The following is a 16,740-nucleotide window of genomic DNA, read 5'->3' on the forward strand; positions in this document are numbered from 1 at the left end:
AGACTAGATGCCAGTCAATTGTATTTATTGAGCATTTACCGTGCGCAGAGCACTGTACAGAGCACTTAGGAGAATAATGATAATAATAATAATGTTGGTATCTGTTAAGTGCCTACTATGTGCAGAGCACTGTCCTAAGCGCTGGGGTAGATACAGGGTCTACCCCACGGTGTTCCCGATCCCTTCGAATTCCTTCCTCCGGAAAGCTCCCGTTATAGCCTTTTCTCGGGTAAGAAGGTGGCCTTTGCTCGAGACGCTGATTCCCGTCCAAACTTCTTGATTCACCTGAAAAATTCTTTTTCCTTTGGGGAATGAAAATCTGCTAGCAACTCCAGACATTCTTTGGAAAATCTAGTAACTGGAAAAACCAAAGCTGGCAAACCTACCGGGCATTTGAACTCCAGATTTCGTCGGTGTCGCAACGAATTCAACAGGACATTTTCATTACTTCAAACTAAACGCCTTCTTGGGGAAGGATGGAAAGGAATGATTCGATCAATGAAAAGGTAAAATTGCTCAAATAGCTTTAACTGCTGAATCCGCCCTAAGCTTTCTCCTTTCCTTTCTCTATTTCTAGCTCTCATTTTTTTTTTGAAGATGATGTCCCGCTGAGAAATCCCAATCGATGAGCAGAGGGCAAGGGAGTTGATGAAGGAAGAGAAGTAATGTTTGCTGGGTGGACCATTGGCAATCCATTTTTCACTTGGAGCCAAGGTAGATTTTTTTTATTTAATAGAATTTGACAAGTACTTACTCTTTGTAGGGCACCACATTAAATGCTAGGGTAGATACAAGCTAATCAGGTTGGACCCAGTCCCTGTCTCCCATGGGGTCGCAGTCTTAGCCCCCGTTTTACAGATGAGGGAATTGAGTCACAGAGAAGTTAAGTGACTTGCCCAGAGTCACACAGCAGACGTGTTGGAGACGTGAAGGACCCAGGTCCTTCTGATTCCCGGGCCCGTGCTCCATCCCCTAGGCCACACCGCTTCTCAGTTTTGAATCCACCGCCGTTCTACGGCATTGGACAGATATTGGCTGGTCATCTCTTCTCCCACAGAATGATCTTTAACTAAAAGAGATGCTATTTTCATCCCTTTCGGGAAGATTTTAACTTCTTGAGGTTTGAAAGGAAAAAGAAAACAACAAAAAACCTCCCCTGCAATTATTTGTATCCCAGTTCTGATTTATCTGTTTTAATAAAGAAGCGTCTGGTTGCAAACTGCCTCTGACAAACTGTTTCATTATGCACACAAGCATGAATGCTTTTTTAGCTGGTCTTCGGCTCCTCGTTCTTAAGAAGCCTGGAAAAAATCCAGCGAGAGGAGCTGACTGGAGAAAAATGAAAGGAAAGCAAAGGAAGAAACTTCGATTAAGAAGCTGAAACAGGCAAATAATTATGGGACAGGTGCCACGGTTCATTTCCGGATGTGATTATCTAGTTGTTGTTTTTTCGATGATCCTTAGGGGGTAAGTTCGTTATGGGCAGGGAACACGTCACTAATTCCATTGAGTTGTACTCTCCCAAGCGCTCCGTACAGTGCTCGGCACATAGTAAGCGCTCGATGAATCCCATTAATTGATGGACTGATCCAGTCGTCTTTCTTCTTGCTGTGACTGTGAGCAGAGAGTTGTGGGGGAGGGGGAGGAGGGGCAAGCGTTATGAGCAAAGGCCCACGGGGGCGAACTACGGGGAAGGCGGTGTTCTTTGACACCAAAGATGCTCTGTCGATTCAGAGCGTAGAACTCTGTCGAGTTGTTCCCAGCTTGTTCCCTGCGTCCCCCGAGGCTATATTTCTCCTGAACGTTGCCCAGGTAGGAAGAATTGCACCTGCTGCTGTCTTTTTATCATTATCATTATTATTGTATTTTAAAATTCTTTTTATTATTAATATGGTATATAAGTGCTTACAAGGTGCCAGACTCCGTATTAAGCGCTGGGTTAGAAACAAGCTAATCAAGTTGGATCCGGTCCCTGACCCACAGGGAGCTCAGTCTTAATCCCCATTTTACCCGTGAGTTAACTGAGGCCCAGAGAAGGGAAGTGACTTGTCCAGGGTCACACAGAAGGCAAGGGATGGAGGCAGAAGCGGAACCCGGTACCTTCGACTTTCCGGGCTCGTGCTCTATCCACTAGGCGACGGTGCTTCGAGCCGGGTCGTGTTTCTATTATCTCTGTTGCTATGGCCTTGTTCTCTGTTGTCCCTCCGTGTCTCTTAGAATAGGCTCAACTTTGTTTCTCTCCTTGGAAACTCTACCTCAGAAATCCCTCCCCAAATTTACCCCCTTACGCTCCAAATCGAAAGCTGGCAGCCCTGCTCTTACCCGGCCTGGAAGGGGGGCAACTACGGTTTGAGGTCGACTAGAAAACAAATAAGACTTGCACCTGAAAGCATTAGCGACCCTAACAGCCCGATTCCTCTTAATGGTAATGCGCTTAGCCCGTACGATTCGCTGCGCGTAAAGAGGACAAGAATAATAGCAAACATTCCCTGTTTTGGCTATATTTAGAGGACCGAGAATTTCCCCCGGCTTTAAAACTAAATCGGCCAGAAACAGTAGAGCTCAGAAAGGAGCAGGATGTTCCCAGTTTTGGTACATATCTCTCCACTCTACTGCTTCCCCCTACCTGTAATTTATTTTGGTAGTCTATCTTACCCATTAGATGATAAGTTTCTTGGTCAGTTAATTGATGTGGAAAGAGCCCGGGCTTCGGAGTCAGAGGTCATGGGTTCGACTCCCGGCTCTGCCACTTGTCAGCTGGGTGACTGTGGGCGAGTCACTTCACTTCTCTGGGCCTCAGATACCTCATCTGTCAAATGGGGATTAAAACTGTGCGCCCCACTTGGGACAATCTGATCACCCTGTATCCCCCCAGCGCTTAGAACAGTGCTTTGCACATAGTAAACGCTTAACAAATACCACCATTATTATTATTACTATTATGGTATTTATTCAGCCCTTTTTGTGTGCAGGGCATTGTGCTGAGTGTTTGGGAGAGCAATCATAGTAATGACAATGAATAATAATTAGGGTACCTAAGTGCTTACTGTGTGCCAAGCGCTGTTCTAAGCGCTGGGGTAGTTCAATTTAGGTTGACACAGTCTCTGTCTCACATAGGGCTCACACTCTTAATCCCCATTTGACAGGTGAGGTAACTGAGGCGCAGAGGAGTGAAGTCACCCGCCCAAGGTCACAGAGCAGATGCGTGGCAGAGCCGGGATTAGAACCCGTGACCTCCTGACTCCCGGGCCCGTGCCCTAGCCGCTAAGCCACACTGCTTCTTATAGGAATTGCTAGCCACGGTCCTTGCCCTCAAGGAGTTTATAACCTAGAGAGGGTGACAGACATTAAAATAAATTACGGATAGGGGAAGCAGCAGCATATAATGGCTGTGTCTGTTTCTTGTTCTACTGTATTCTCCCGAGCGTCTAGTACAGTGCTTTGCACACAGTAAGTGCTCAACCGATCGAATAAATGAATGAAGGAAGGAAATAATAATAATAATAATAATAATGTTGGTGTTTGTTAAGCGCTTACTATGTGCAGAGCACTGTTCTAAGCGCCGGGGTGGACACAGGGGAGTCAGGTCGTCCCACGTGGGGCTCACGGTCTTCATCCCCATTTTACAGATGAGGGAACTGAGGCACAGAGAAGTGAAGTGACTTGCCCACAGTCACACAGCTGACAAGTGGCAGAGCTGGGATTCGAACTCATGACCTCTGACTCCAAAGCCCGTGCTCTTTCCACTGAGCCACGCTGCTTCCCGTGCAACCAATAATGATGTCGGTATTCGTTAAGCGCTTACTAGGTGCAGAGCACCGTTCTAAGCGCTGGGGGAGATCCAGGGTCATCAGGTTGTCCCACGTGGGGCTCACAGTCTTCGTCCCCATTTTACAGATGAGGGAACTGAGGCACCGAGAAGTTAAGTGACTTGCCCACAGTCACACCGCTGACAAGTGGCAGGGCCGGGATTCGAACCCATGATCGCTGACTCCCAAGCCCGGGCTCTTTCCACTGAGCCACGCTGCTTCTCTAATTCTACACTCTCCATGTACATTCTAGGAAATGTACATTCTAGGAAACGTACATAACGGTGGCAGGAATGATTTAAGTAACAAAGTGCATAGGGAAAATAGGCCCAAGTATGTCGGTGACACCGAAGGGAGGAAGAACAGGATGGGGAGGTGAAAGGTTAATCAAATCGTCGAGCACTTATTGAACGCTTACTATGGTCAGAGCACTGTATCAAGTGCTCGAAGGAGCGGCGTATAATAAAATCGGAAGACACAAACCCTGCCCACAGAGAGCTTACGTTGAAGGAGATATTTGTTTAAGGAGGGCGTCGAAGAGCTGAAGCTCTGTTGGATATGATGGGGAAGGGAGTGTTTTTTTTTAAAAATGGTATTTGTTAAGAGCTATCTATGTGCGCCCTCTAGACTGCAAGATCCCTCTAGACTGTATGGGGAGGAAGCGTATCTGCTAATTCTGTTGGAATGTACTCTCCCGAGCTCTTAGTACAGTTTTGTGCACGCAGTAAGCGCTCAATAAATACCATCGATTGACCGGTCGATTGATTGATTACCAGAGAAGACGCTAAGCACTGGGTTGCTTCATGACTCTCAGGTTGGACTAAGACCAAATCCCACATGGGGTTCACATCTTCATCCCCATTTTACAGTTGAGGTCCAGAGAAGTGAAGGCACTTTCCCCAGGTGGCAGGGCTGGGATTAGAACCCAGGTCTTCTCATTCCTAGGCCCCTGCACTTTCCATTAGGCACCACTGCTTTCCAGGGAGGGAGTTCCAGGCCGGAGGGCGGACGTGAGAGCAAGGATCATGACTAACAACTCTATCATATCCTTGCAAATCCTTAGTGCTATACTCTGCAAGAGTATGTGCTCAATAAATACCGTTTCTTCATGGGCTGATTTTCCACCAAATCTAGAGCTGGCGAGATATCTGTGGTTAAGGCAGAAAGTCTGGTGAAGGAAAGAACCGAAAGAGATCAATAAAAGGCCAAGATTAGTCTCGTCTTGTCTTGCGCCGTCGAGTCGTCTTCGACTCGCAGCAACGCCATGGACACATCTCTCCCAGAACGTCCCACCTCCCTCTGCAGTCGTTCCGGTAGTGTATTCGTAGAGTTTTCCTGGTAAAAGTACGGAGGCGGTTTATCATTGCCTCCTTCCACGCAGTAAACTCGAGTCGTCACCCTCGACTCTCTCCAGTGCCCAGCACGGGTGAGTTTGGACTTGGGGCAGATTGCCTTCCCCTCGCTAGCCGCTGCCCAAGCTAGGGATGGAATGGATATGCCTCTGTTTGCCTCTGTCTCCCATAGCCGAAACCGGTAGGGGACTGGAAACTCTCCAGGTGTGACCCTGAGAGGGGACCGAGATTAGTAGAGGAGATGAATAGAAATGGTTAAACTGAAAAAATTTAAAAAATATTTGAGGAAGAATATATAAGGGCAGTCAGTAACAAAGAATTTTTATTAAAGATTTGGGAGGAATGCTAATGTAGGTAGCAGAGCGAGAGTTTGATCTTCCCCGTAAACCTTTTGAACAAAGATTAAATGCTGTGTTTCGTGGTTAAATTAATTTTCCGTGTTCACGTCAGACTCCTTGATATATCCTTGCCCTTTTCAGTTTCCTGGGATACGGTTAAAACCTTCAATTATAACCCCATTTCCCTCACCTGCCAAGGAGTCTTTATTTCACCGGTGCTAGGCCGAGTCCTCCTTAAGCGAGCAGTGCAACTGCTATTCCAAGTTGGGCCCGTTTGGGATAATCTGTCTCTTGATTCGTAGTGAAGCTAATGGGCAAACAAAGTATGAGCCAGGATGGTCAGCCCGGAGAGTGACTTGCTTTGGCCGTTTATAGGACTGGGGTCATTCCGTCAGTCAGTTAATCAGTGATGTTTATTGAAAGCCGAATGGGCATAATCTATCAAATGTGTTTGATGATCACTTACTGTGTACTGTGTTAAGTGCTTGGGAGAGTATGCTATAACATATAAGAGACGCAACCCGTGCCTACAGTGAGCTTGGTAATAATAATAATAGTGATAATAATCATGGTATTTGTTAAGGACTCACTGTGTGCCGGGCACTGTACTAAGCACTGAGGCGGATACAAGCAAATTGGGTTGGACACAGTCCGTGTCCCACGTGAGGCTCACGGTTTCGGTCTCCGTTTTACAGATGAGGTAACTGAGACACAGAGAAATGAAGTGTTTTGCTCAAGGACACACAGCAGACAAGTGGCGGAGGCAGGATTAGAACCCATGACCTTCTGGCCCCACACTCTATCCGCTATACCATGCTGCTTACAGTCTAGAGGGTGCAGAGCACTGTATTAAACTCTTGGGAGAATCCGATAAAATCAGTAGACGTGATATTTGCCTTCACGGAGCTCACAGTCGAGTGGGACGGACAGACGCTTGAATTCGAGATAAGTGGAAATGACAGGGGTATAAGGATACGTACGTGAATGCCAGAATGGGCGGTGGTGGGAGTAATTTCCAAAAGACTTTGGTCATGCTGAAGTGCTCTGCACACAGTACGCTGAGCAGAAATTCAGTGCTCTGCACACCACAAGCACTCAGTAAATATAATTGATTGATTGATTGAAGTGACACTACGGTAGAGAAAAGCAGCGTGGTCTGCTAGAAAGCACAGAGACCTGGGAATCAGAGGATCTGGGTTCTACTCCTGACTCTGACACATGCTGGCTCTGTGATCTTGGGCAAGTCCCTTCATTTCTCTGTCCCTCAGTTTCCTCATCTGTAAAATGGGGATCTAATTCCTGTTGTCCATTCTACTTAGACTGGGAGCCCCACGTGGGACAGGGAACTGTGTCGGACACAATTATGTTCTATTTCCCCAACACGGTGCATAGTACAGGGTTTGCCATGTAATAAACTCCTAACAAACATTACAGCTATTCTGACTGGGAAAAAAGGAGGGAGTTCCAAGAAGGAGGCTAGGTATGAGCAAGAGGATGGCAGCGAGAGAGATGAGAACGAGGCACTTGTTAGCTTGTGAGGAATGAAGCAGCTGGGGTGGGAGGGGGAGATGAGAGAGGATTAAATAGGGGGAAGAGAGATGATGGAAAGGCTTAACAGCCAAAGGTCAGGAGTCGTCAGAGAAACTACACCTCAAGCGCCTCTTTGCCCCCGGGGAGTCAAGGATTTGTGGAGGTTTGGTGAGCTCCGAGGCTTCTCACCAATCAGAAATTAGCAGGGCCGCACAGGCTGGAATTAGAAAGCTATCGGGCCCAGATTTAAAAGAAATCTGGAGGCCTGCAGGCAACATTTTGAGCTAATATCAAAGCTCTGACCTGTAGTCTAGTCTCAGTTGAGAAATCGAGATAATGTAGACAGAGAACATGTCTATCAACTCTGTTAAATTGTACTCTACCAATTCATTCATTTATTTGCATTAATTGAGCACTTACTGATCAACTGATTGATTAATTGATTGAATGAATAGTAGGCTAAACTCAGTCTTGAAACGACAACAATCATATGAAAAGTCATTCTCTAATTCCACGGGCTCCTCGGCTTTCCAGTTTGGATCATCCCATTCAACGTTATAAATGTTGGGAAGGTAGGCTTCTTGTCCAAACAGATACCACTTCTTTCCCTCCTTGGAAGTCTTTCCACCCTTTTTAGCACTGACTTTTCTTTTTGGGTGTAACTGTGTATATAAATATGTATAATCCATTCTTCAGTAAGCTCTGAAGGTGAGTCTTCAAAGAATGCTTTCGTCGTTCTAGATATGGGATCCCAATCAATCAAAGGGTATTTGAATTCTGATTGTATGTAGAGCACTGTACCAACCTCTTGGGAACAAATGCTATAAAAGAGTTGATAGACCCATTCCCTGCCCACAATGAGCTTAAAAATCTAGGGAAGTATAATGCTGTTTAATAATAGTAACCATAAATATGGTATCTGTTAAGCACCTACTATGTGCCAAGCACTATTCTAAGCACTGGGGTAGATGCAAGTTGATTAGGTCAGACACGGTCCCTGTTTCACCAGGGGATCACACTCCTATCCCCATTTTACATATGAAGTAACTGAGACACAGAGAAGTTTAGTGATTTGCCAGAGGTCACACAGCAGACACATGGTGGAGCCGGGATTAGAATCCAGATCCTTCTGACTCCCAGGCCCACGCTCGATCGACTAAGCCGTGCTGCCGATTTGGTGTTCATGTAGCCAAAGTAGTTGTCTTTCTAGTTATTTTCACAAGCGTGGCTAGGATCTCACCTTGGGAAACCGAGAGTGGCGAAAATACAGTATTAAGAAAAACTTCATTTCATGAAGTCCTAATATGGATGAGTGTAACATTGTTTAAAAGTGTATCTAAAGATTGAAGGTTTTTTCAGAAAATGATTAGACATTTCATTTTACATCTTTGTGCCTTGAATATAGCAGCAAATGTAATTTGTTATCTCTTGACCTAGGTTATCTAATTTAAGCTAATTTAATTGCAGTATCATTTAAGCACTTAGTAAGGGCCAAGCATTCTATGAAGTGCTGGGGTAGATACAAGATAATCAGATCTGATTCCAGTTATCTATTTTTCCACAGTACTCAATTTTTTTTGTAATCAATTTTACCTTGCCTTTTGATTCACTCCAAAGTTCAGAAACTCAAGAAATAATAAAGCACACGGATGCATGCTAAAGCTACAGAAAGCCAGAATGGCCAAGAAAGTTAAGTTAGAATTCCAGCACGGGGTAAACAGACAAAACAACTGATAAACAGACCCCACTATCGTGATATCTTCCGGTTCCACTGCTCAGAGATGAAAAATTTGCCCCCGAAACTCAGTGGGGAGATAACACCTTTAAATTTGCTTCCCAATTCTCTGCAGAATACATTTCTTATGAACATCAACGGTTACTTGGGAAATGAAAAATGCATTTGTTTTAAGTGGTGACGGGAAAAAAGCCATAGCTGCTGGTTGTAAAGTTAGAAAAACATGAAGCCGCAAATTTGCTAAGGCCCAGATGAAACAGAGAAGCCAAAAAAAAATTGCGTGTAGAAAAAACATTGACAGAGGCTCTAAATTGGAATGAAACTTTAGTGTCTGAAAGCAGATTTTTAAAATCTTTTGGCTTTTTATCTTCCCAGAACAATGAAGATGATTAGCGTTAACCACTCGGGGCCCTTTTAGAGATGCATTTACGATTGTTTCACAAGTGCTGAATCTTTAATTATAGTCCGTAAATACTTCTAAACATCATTTCCTAAATTAAAACAAAAGTTTCTCCTCACTCTATTAGAGTTCAGCAGGCACTGTTTTTCAGTTTGGCTCAGTTGAGAGAATAAATTAAAACGGACATCACGGTCAATCCGTCAGGAGGTTAGCTTCACTTATCCTAGTTTTCTTCTATTTAATAAAAGGGGTTTATATCCTGGTGGTCTTCATGTCTGCTTATCACTTGTTTTCTGATTTCTGTAAGGTTGCAGGGTTTTTCAAACTGAGGTCAGGCAGTTTCGTGGCAGGAAGCTGAACTTCACCTTCCGACAAAACGCCCTGAGCCAAGAGTCGTCCTGTGTGGGCTCCGTCCTCGAGCGGGGAGGTGAACCTCGTATGGCTTTCCTCCTCCCTCCCCACCCTGGCCCTCACTTAGAAACAGAGTGGCCCAGTGGGTAGAGAGGTTGTAATCCCTATTCTGCCACTTAATAATGATAACAATTATATTTGTTAAGCAGTTACTATGTGCCAGGCACTGTACTAAGCGCTGGGGTAGGAATGAGTTAATCAGTCCTTGTCCCACGTGGGGCTCACAGTCTTAATCACCATTTTACAGAAGAGGTAACTGAGGCAAAGAGAAGTTAAGTGATTTGCCCAGAGTCACGGAGCAATCTCTACCCCAATCTCTTGCCCATCCAGGGGTGATAATGGAGCAGGGTTCTCCCCATCAACCACCCCTCAGCTCCATCAACTCTCCCCTCGCCTGCTTGTCCTGCTCAAGTGAAACCATCTGAGACCACTTTGATGGGTCATTAATAGGAAGGTGTTGTACCACGCTTAATCAATTAACTTTGTATTTTCAACATGGCGAAGGCCAACAAGCGATAAAGGGTGTGAATGGAATAGTGCTGCAGATGCCTTCCGTGTTACTAATTGATTTTTCAGCACCTCCTCGGAGCAGGGGAGATTAAGATAGGTTGATTTTGTATAGCTATTAGCCACGCTTAATACTTTCACACCTGCGGTTTCTGCCTCCTCTACTGCCAACACCAAGACCGTCCTAAGACATTCTTGTTTATAAAGTGGAATGGGGGGGGGGGGGGGAAGCAGGGGGAATTGTTTTTATACGGAAATATTAACACCACTAAAAACTGATTTTTTCATGGTTATGGGCATCTTTCATAAGTAGAATATAGGACATGTTTGTGTTCTGAGGTTGGACTGGCAAATTTTTTGTGATCTCACCCCGAGCCAGGTTTGAATAATAACTATGGTAGGAGGCCTTTGGCCTCACCCTACTATCCCCTGACTTGCCCAAGGTCACACGGCAGACAAGTGGGAAGCAGCGGATTAGAGTAGTGGATAGAGCACGGGCCTGGGAGTCAGAAGGGCATGGGTTCTAATCCCAGCTCTCTCACTTGGCTGCTGTGTGACTTGGCGAAGAACTGTAAGCGATGTAGCTTCTGTGAGGAGACAGGAAGATCGCACCGGCAGTAGAGGCAGTAGAATTTCAGTTACATCCCAGATATCGCGCAGGCTCTTTCTAAAACCACCTTGCTCCAACACGTCGGTTTACCCTCCCCCAAAAGACGTTTATAGATCCAGTCAGCTACGGGGAACGGGTTTAAAGATTTTCTAGATCGGGCATACCGAACTACAGACGTGTTTCTGGACTGTGAGAGCCGGGCCTTAAATAGCTCCCCGAGGTTCCTCCCGATGACTGCAGGGAGAGAAGGCCCAAGAAATCGACGGGGAGGGAGAAGCCAAATATTTAAAGTACAGATCTGGCAGACTGCAGGACACATCCATGCCCGGGAAAGAAAGGGCGTCCTGAGGTTCGGCAAGACACAATTACAGCCGAACTAGGCCAAATGCAAACACGCTGTCGGCTTCCCAGGATTTGGAAGGGCTAACTCAAACAGCAATGAGGGAAGACAAATATGCACATAAGGAAGACAGACAACTCAGTCACGCTGGGATCCCCGCCATACGGAAGCAGCTCAGCATCGGAAGGAACGGGTTGGTGCAGTGAAGTCTGAATTCACAGAAAATGAAATTTTAGCGGGGTAGGCAGCCCCCCCAAGACACTCTTTAAAGTCACAAAATGGCACTAGGGAGAACTCTCTGTTCACACTGGTAATGTTTCTCATGCTCCTTCCCTGCTTATAACTTGTCTATCTCACTGCTGAACTTCGATCACATCCCGCCTCTGTCCTGCAATGCTCTCCCTCCTCATATCCGACAGTTACTCTCCCCCGGCTTCAAAGCCTTACGTGGCGGCACATCTCCTCCAAGAAGCCTTCCCCGACTGAGCCCTCGTTTCCTCTTCTCCCATTCCCTTCACTCTTGCACTTGGATTAGTTTCCTTTATTCACCTCAGCCCTTCGGCACTTAGGTCCATATCTGTCATTTATTTCTTTATATTAATATCCGTCTCCCCCTCTAGTCTGTAAGCTCCTTGTGGGCAGGGAAGGTGTCTACCAACTCGGTTATATTGTACTCTCCCAAGCGCTTCGTATAGTGTGCTGCACATAGCAATTGCTCAGTAAATACCGTTGATCGATCGATGGATTTTATGAAATGTTTCAAAGTCAGAAAGCCATCGTCATATTCTGAGTGTTAACGTTATGTGCTAATCTGTTCAGAATGCTATCTGCGATACTGCCCCCTTGTTATTGTTATTATTATTATTATTGTCCTTGTTCGTTCATTCGTTCATTCATTCAATAGTATTTATTGAGCGCTTACTATGTGCAGAGCACTGTACTAAGCGCTTGGAATGTACAAATCGGTAACAGATAGAGACAGTCCCTGCCCTTTGACGGGCTTACGGTCTACTTACTAAATGCCAAGCACTGTTTTAAGTGCTGGTGTAGATGCAAGTTAATCAGGTTGGACAGAGTCCCTGTCCCACATGGGGCTCACATTCTAATTCCCCTTTTTACATATGAGGGAAATGAGGCACAGAGAAGTGAAATGACTTGCCCTGGATCACCCAGCAGACACGTGACAGAGCCGGGATTAGAACCTAGGTCCTTCTAACTCCCTGGCCCGTGCTCTATCCACTAAGCCAAACTGCCCCCTAGACTGTAAGCACGTTATGGACAGGGAACGGGTCTACCATCGCTCATTCATTCATATTTATCGTTCATTCATGCAGCGCTCTGCACACAGTAAGCACTCGATCAATGTTTTTGATTGATTGATTATACAGGAGTGGGGGAAGGATACATAATAATCATTGAGGCAGGGCATCTCCGGTTCAGAGGCAAATGAAAGGTCATTGCCTTGTCTTTGCTGTCGAATTATCTCCGCCCCATAACGACTCCATGGATACGGCTCTCCCAGTAGGCCCCACCTCCATCAGCAATCATTCCGGTAGTGAATCCACGGAGTTTTCTTGGTCAAAATCCGGAACTGGTTTTCCCTTGCCTTCTTCCACACCGTCAATTCGAGTCTCCACCTTCAACTCTCTCCCATGTCGCTGCTGCCCAGCACAGGTGAGTTTTGACCTGTAGCAGGTTGCCTTCCCCTCGCTAGCCCACTGCAAATGGAATGGAATGGGGAGGCCTCCGCTTGACTCTCTCTTTCCCATAGCAGAGACCGGAAGAGTACTGGAAATGCTCCAGGAGTCCTGAGTTGGGAGGAGGGTCATTCGGTACCAATTAATACCTCTGTGCGTATTTGGAAAACTTGAGGTAAATTGTCTAATTGGGACAACCACACTTTACAAGCCTTCATTTAGAAGCGAGAAGATGGTGCTAAATAATGATGGTGATATTTTTGCCAAATATTCTACTAACCTCTGGGGCACATATGAAATAATCAAGTAGAACAGTCTCTGTCCCACACGGGTCTTAAAGTCTAAGAAGGAGGGAGGATAGCTATTGAATATAACTGAGGCAACTGAGGCATAGAAGAGTCAGTGACTTGCCCAAGGTCACATAGGCAAGTGGTAGAGTCAGGATTAGAACCCAGGCTCTCTGACTCCCAGGCCCATGCTCTTTCTACTAGGCCACAGTACCTGGGAGAGTACAATTCCATAGATTTGGTAGATTTGGGTGCTTACGTGCTAAGCGCTGGGGTAGATGCAAGATTATGATAACATTCCCTGTCTCACATAGAACTCTCCATTTATTTTATCCCCATTTTATGATGAAGAACTGAGGCTCAGAGAGGCTAAATGACTTCTCCAAGATCACACGTTAGGCTAGTGGGACTCAAACTCGGGTCTCTCTGACTCTAATTCTATTCTCCATACACTGGGCCATGCTGCTCCTTTGGATCCTTTTTGGTAAAAATAAATTAGGGAAAGAATTATTCTTTAGGAAACCAATTTTCCATGTGCCCAACATTGGAAGAAGACTAGTGTTTCTGTCATCAGTGCTGTTGGATGCTAATTTGTGTGTAGAAATGAAGTGACAGACAGTTATTTTGCCTTCAGGTTTTTTTTTTTTTCATAAGTGCAGTGATGAAGTCTTCCAGACATATGCATTTAGTATGAAACACTGAAGGGATGTTTTAGATCAGATTTATGGGGTGTATATTTTTCTTGTTTGAAATCTATATTTATGCATCATCACTGAGGTTGCAGATCAACAGAAGGGTGTCGTGTCACTCACAGTAATGACTCAGTAAGTTGGTGTTGACTACGTGTAACCTCGTATGGGTAGCGATCATGTCTGCCAACTCTGTCTCTGGGGCTTAGTGTAGTGCTCTGCACATAGTAAGCGATCAATAGGTACCACCGATGGTGTAGAATGACAGAAATAATTAAATAAAAGTATTTTCCAAAACAAGCTGGTGACTAAGAAAGTCTAGGCATGTGGGAATCCAGGAGGTTTAAGCACCCGTCCGAGGCTGGGGAAGGGTCCTTCGATCTAACGAGGCTCCTAGTTAAAAATTTTGGAGGGGAGGAGGGAAGGAAAAACAAAATGGAAGGAAGGGGAGGGGAAATGCAAAATGGAAATGATGTTAAACAGGTGCAGGAGCTCTTGAACAAATTAAACTGAATTTTATTAGTAATTGTTATCCCCCTTGGAGTAGGATTTCACAAGGCCTAGTAGATAGGGCATGGACCTGGGAGTCAGAAGGACCGGGGTTTTAATTCCGGCTCCGCCAATTGTCTTCTGTTGGAACCTTGGGCAAGTCACTTAACTTCTCCAGGCCTCAGTTACCTCAGCTGTAAAATAGGGATTAAGGCTGGGAGCCCAGTTTGGAGGAACTAAGTTTATTTTTCAGATTTACCCTCTGGTGAAAGCAGTGAATTTGTATGCTAAAGTAACAATTATGTTATTATATAACTGTATTACTAATGGAACTTCAGTTATTTAAACTGGGCCCAATTAGTGAGAGCCCTTGCTGTAAATGACACTCAAAGAATTGCATGGTCAGGTCAGGTTGAAAGTACTGAGAATTTTCTTGGCAAATGAATAGATTCTCCATCGAACAGCTCTTCATTTAGGGCCCCGTCTCTCTTCTCTGTAACATTCTGGTTTGACAGTACCTGCAAAAGTTTACCTTTCACCCTCTCTCCATGGGAACACTTTGGAATAGGGAAATTAAGAGCTGTTTGTTTTCTGCGTGACATTAGTAGTGAGTAGCATTTTTCAGTGCCCATTTAGGCACTTGAGAAGTTCGGAATAACAAAGTAACCAGATCCCTGCTCAGATGTTTACACAAGCCCCCCAAAATTAGACTACAATAATGTAGATTTTTACTCAATAGGACGCAAAAGATAATATCTCAAAAATGTACAAGTGCATATTTCTTCAACCGTTCGGTCTTGCGACTAATGATTGGTGTTACGGCTTTGATATATTATTTTGGGCATTTAAAAAAAATAATTTGGGAAAGCTTGAGTTCCCTTTGAATTATTCCATTATCCTAAGGAAAACTATTCTTTGCTTTTGTAACCCTAATGACGTGGATAAAGTCATTAACGCTCAAGTCCCCCCTAGACCATAAACTCATCGTGGGCAGGGAATGTGTCTATCGTATTCTCCCAATTGCTTAGTACAGGGCTCTGCTCACAGAAAGCGCTCAATAAATATGATTGATTGACTGGGACTGTGTCCAACCCAATTACTTTATATCTACCCCAGGGCCCGGCACATAGTAAGCGCTTAAGGAATACAGTTATCGCTATTATTGATATTACTTCATCCCCATTTTACAGCTAAAGAAATCGAGGTGCAGAGAAATTTAATTGCTTGCCCAGCGTCACACAGCAGACCGGTGTCTGCTAAGTGGGATTGTCTTTTGTCCTGGAAGAGGATGCCATGTCCCAAGGAGAGGGTCACTTGTGTGAGGCTGAGGCAAGTTCATCCTTCCCGTTCATCATTCTTGACTGGGGAAGACTTACGTGTTTATGCGTAAAAAGAAAATGAATACTTGCATAGATAGATGCCCCTACTGGGTGACCTTGGGCGAGTCATGTAGCCTCTCTGGGCCTCAGCTCTTCATCTGTAAAATGGGGATAAAATAGATCGTGAGCCCTGTGCGAGACCGGGAATGTGTCTGATTTTATAACTTTTTAGCTTCCTTTTTCGGTGACCCTCTTCCCTAGGGTTCTCACTAGATTGGCCAGAATCTTATTATTGTCCCCCTCATCCAGGTGGAAGAACTTCAGTAGACACTCTGTTCCTTTTTTTTTCTTCTGAATATTTGCAAGAGAGGTAGAAATACTCTGGAGAACTCCCTGGTAATTATGAAGCTGGACTCTAAGCAGACTTTAATAGACCTCAGCCTGGATTTTTAATATCAAACCATTTCGCTCCGTGATCTGCTATGTATTGCTTGAAGAATGAATATGAGCTCGCTTATGCTGTTTTGAAATTTTTGAAGTAGTTTCTAATTGCAAAAAAACCCAAAAACGAATTGCTTGTCTAATTGTGCCCCCCCCCCCCGCTAATATGAATATTGTTGGTGGATCTTGTTTGTAAGATGAGGCGTAAAGCACTTCGGACAAATTGGAGATTCAAAGTTGCCTTCTTTGCCCTTCCACTGGAATGACAATGGTATTTGTTAAGCTCTTAGTCTGTGCCAAGCACTGAGGTGGATACAAGCACATCGGGTTGGACACATGCGGGGCTCACAGTCTCGATCCCCATTTTACAGAGGAGTTAACTGAGGCCCCGAAAAGTGAAGCGACCCGCCCAAGGTCACACACAGCACACAGGTGGCGGAGCTGCGATTAGGACCCGGGTCCTTCCGACTTCCAGGCCCGTGCTCTATTCACTAGATCATGCTGCTTCTCAGTCTGCACTTCCAATCCATCAAGAAAGTCTTCCCACTCTGGCTATCCACCTAACAGCGAACAAGCCTCTGGGATAGTATTCTGGAGCGGCTGCCTGCCTGCTGAAATAGCCGCTTTAGAAGCATATTCCCAGAAGACTGGACGCATAATTACGGGCGATTTTGCCTGGTCAGCAACACGGTGCTGGGAGGTGACGAGCTAAAAGAATACCAGCCTGCAGCTGAGAAAACCCGTACCCAAAGAAGGATCTTCAGCGGCAGCGGAGAACAATGCAGG

General features: G+C 45.2%; 1 long non-coding RNA gene across 2 annotated transcripts in view; it reads left to right on the plus strand.

Annotated features, from left to right (window-relative positions):
- Positions 1–235: 235 nt before the first annotated feature.
- The window catches only part of LOC114814200, a 32,790-nt gene continuing 16,285 nt past the window's right edge, over positions 236–16,740 (plus strand). The window contains exons 1-2 of one of the 2 annotated variants that reach the window (XR_003761947.2): positions 236–506; positions 598–714. This is a non-coding gene — a long non-coding RNA (uncharacterized LOC114814200). The other variant, XR_005660317.1, reaches the window with a different exon arrangement.

The sequence above is a fragment of the Ornithorhynchus anatinus genome, chromosome 9 (genome assembly GCF_004115215.2).
Source record: "Ornithorhynchus anatinus isolate Pmale09 chromosome 9, mOrnAna1.pri.v4, whole genome shotgun sequence".
Classification (NCBI taxonomy): Eukaryota; Metazoa; Chordata; class Mammalia; order Monotremata; family Ornithorhynchidae; genus Ornithorhynchus; species Ornithorhynchus anatinus.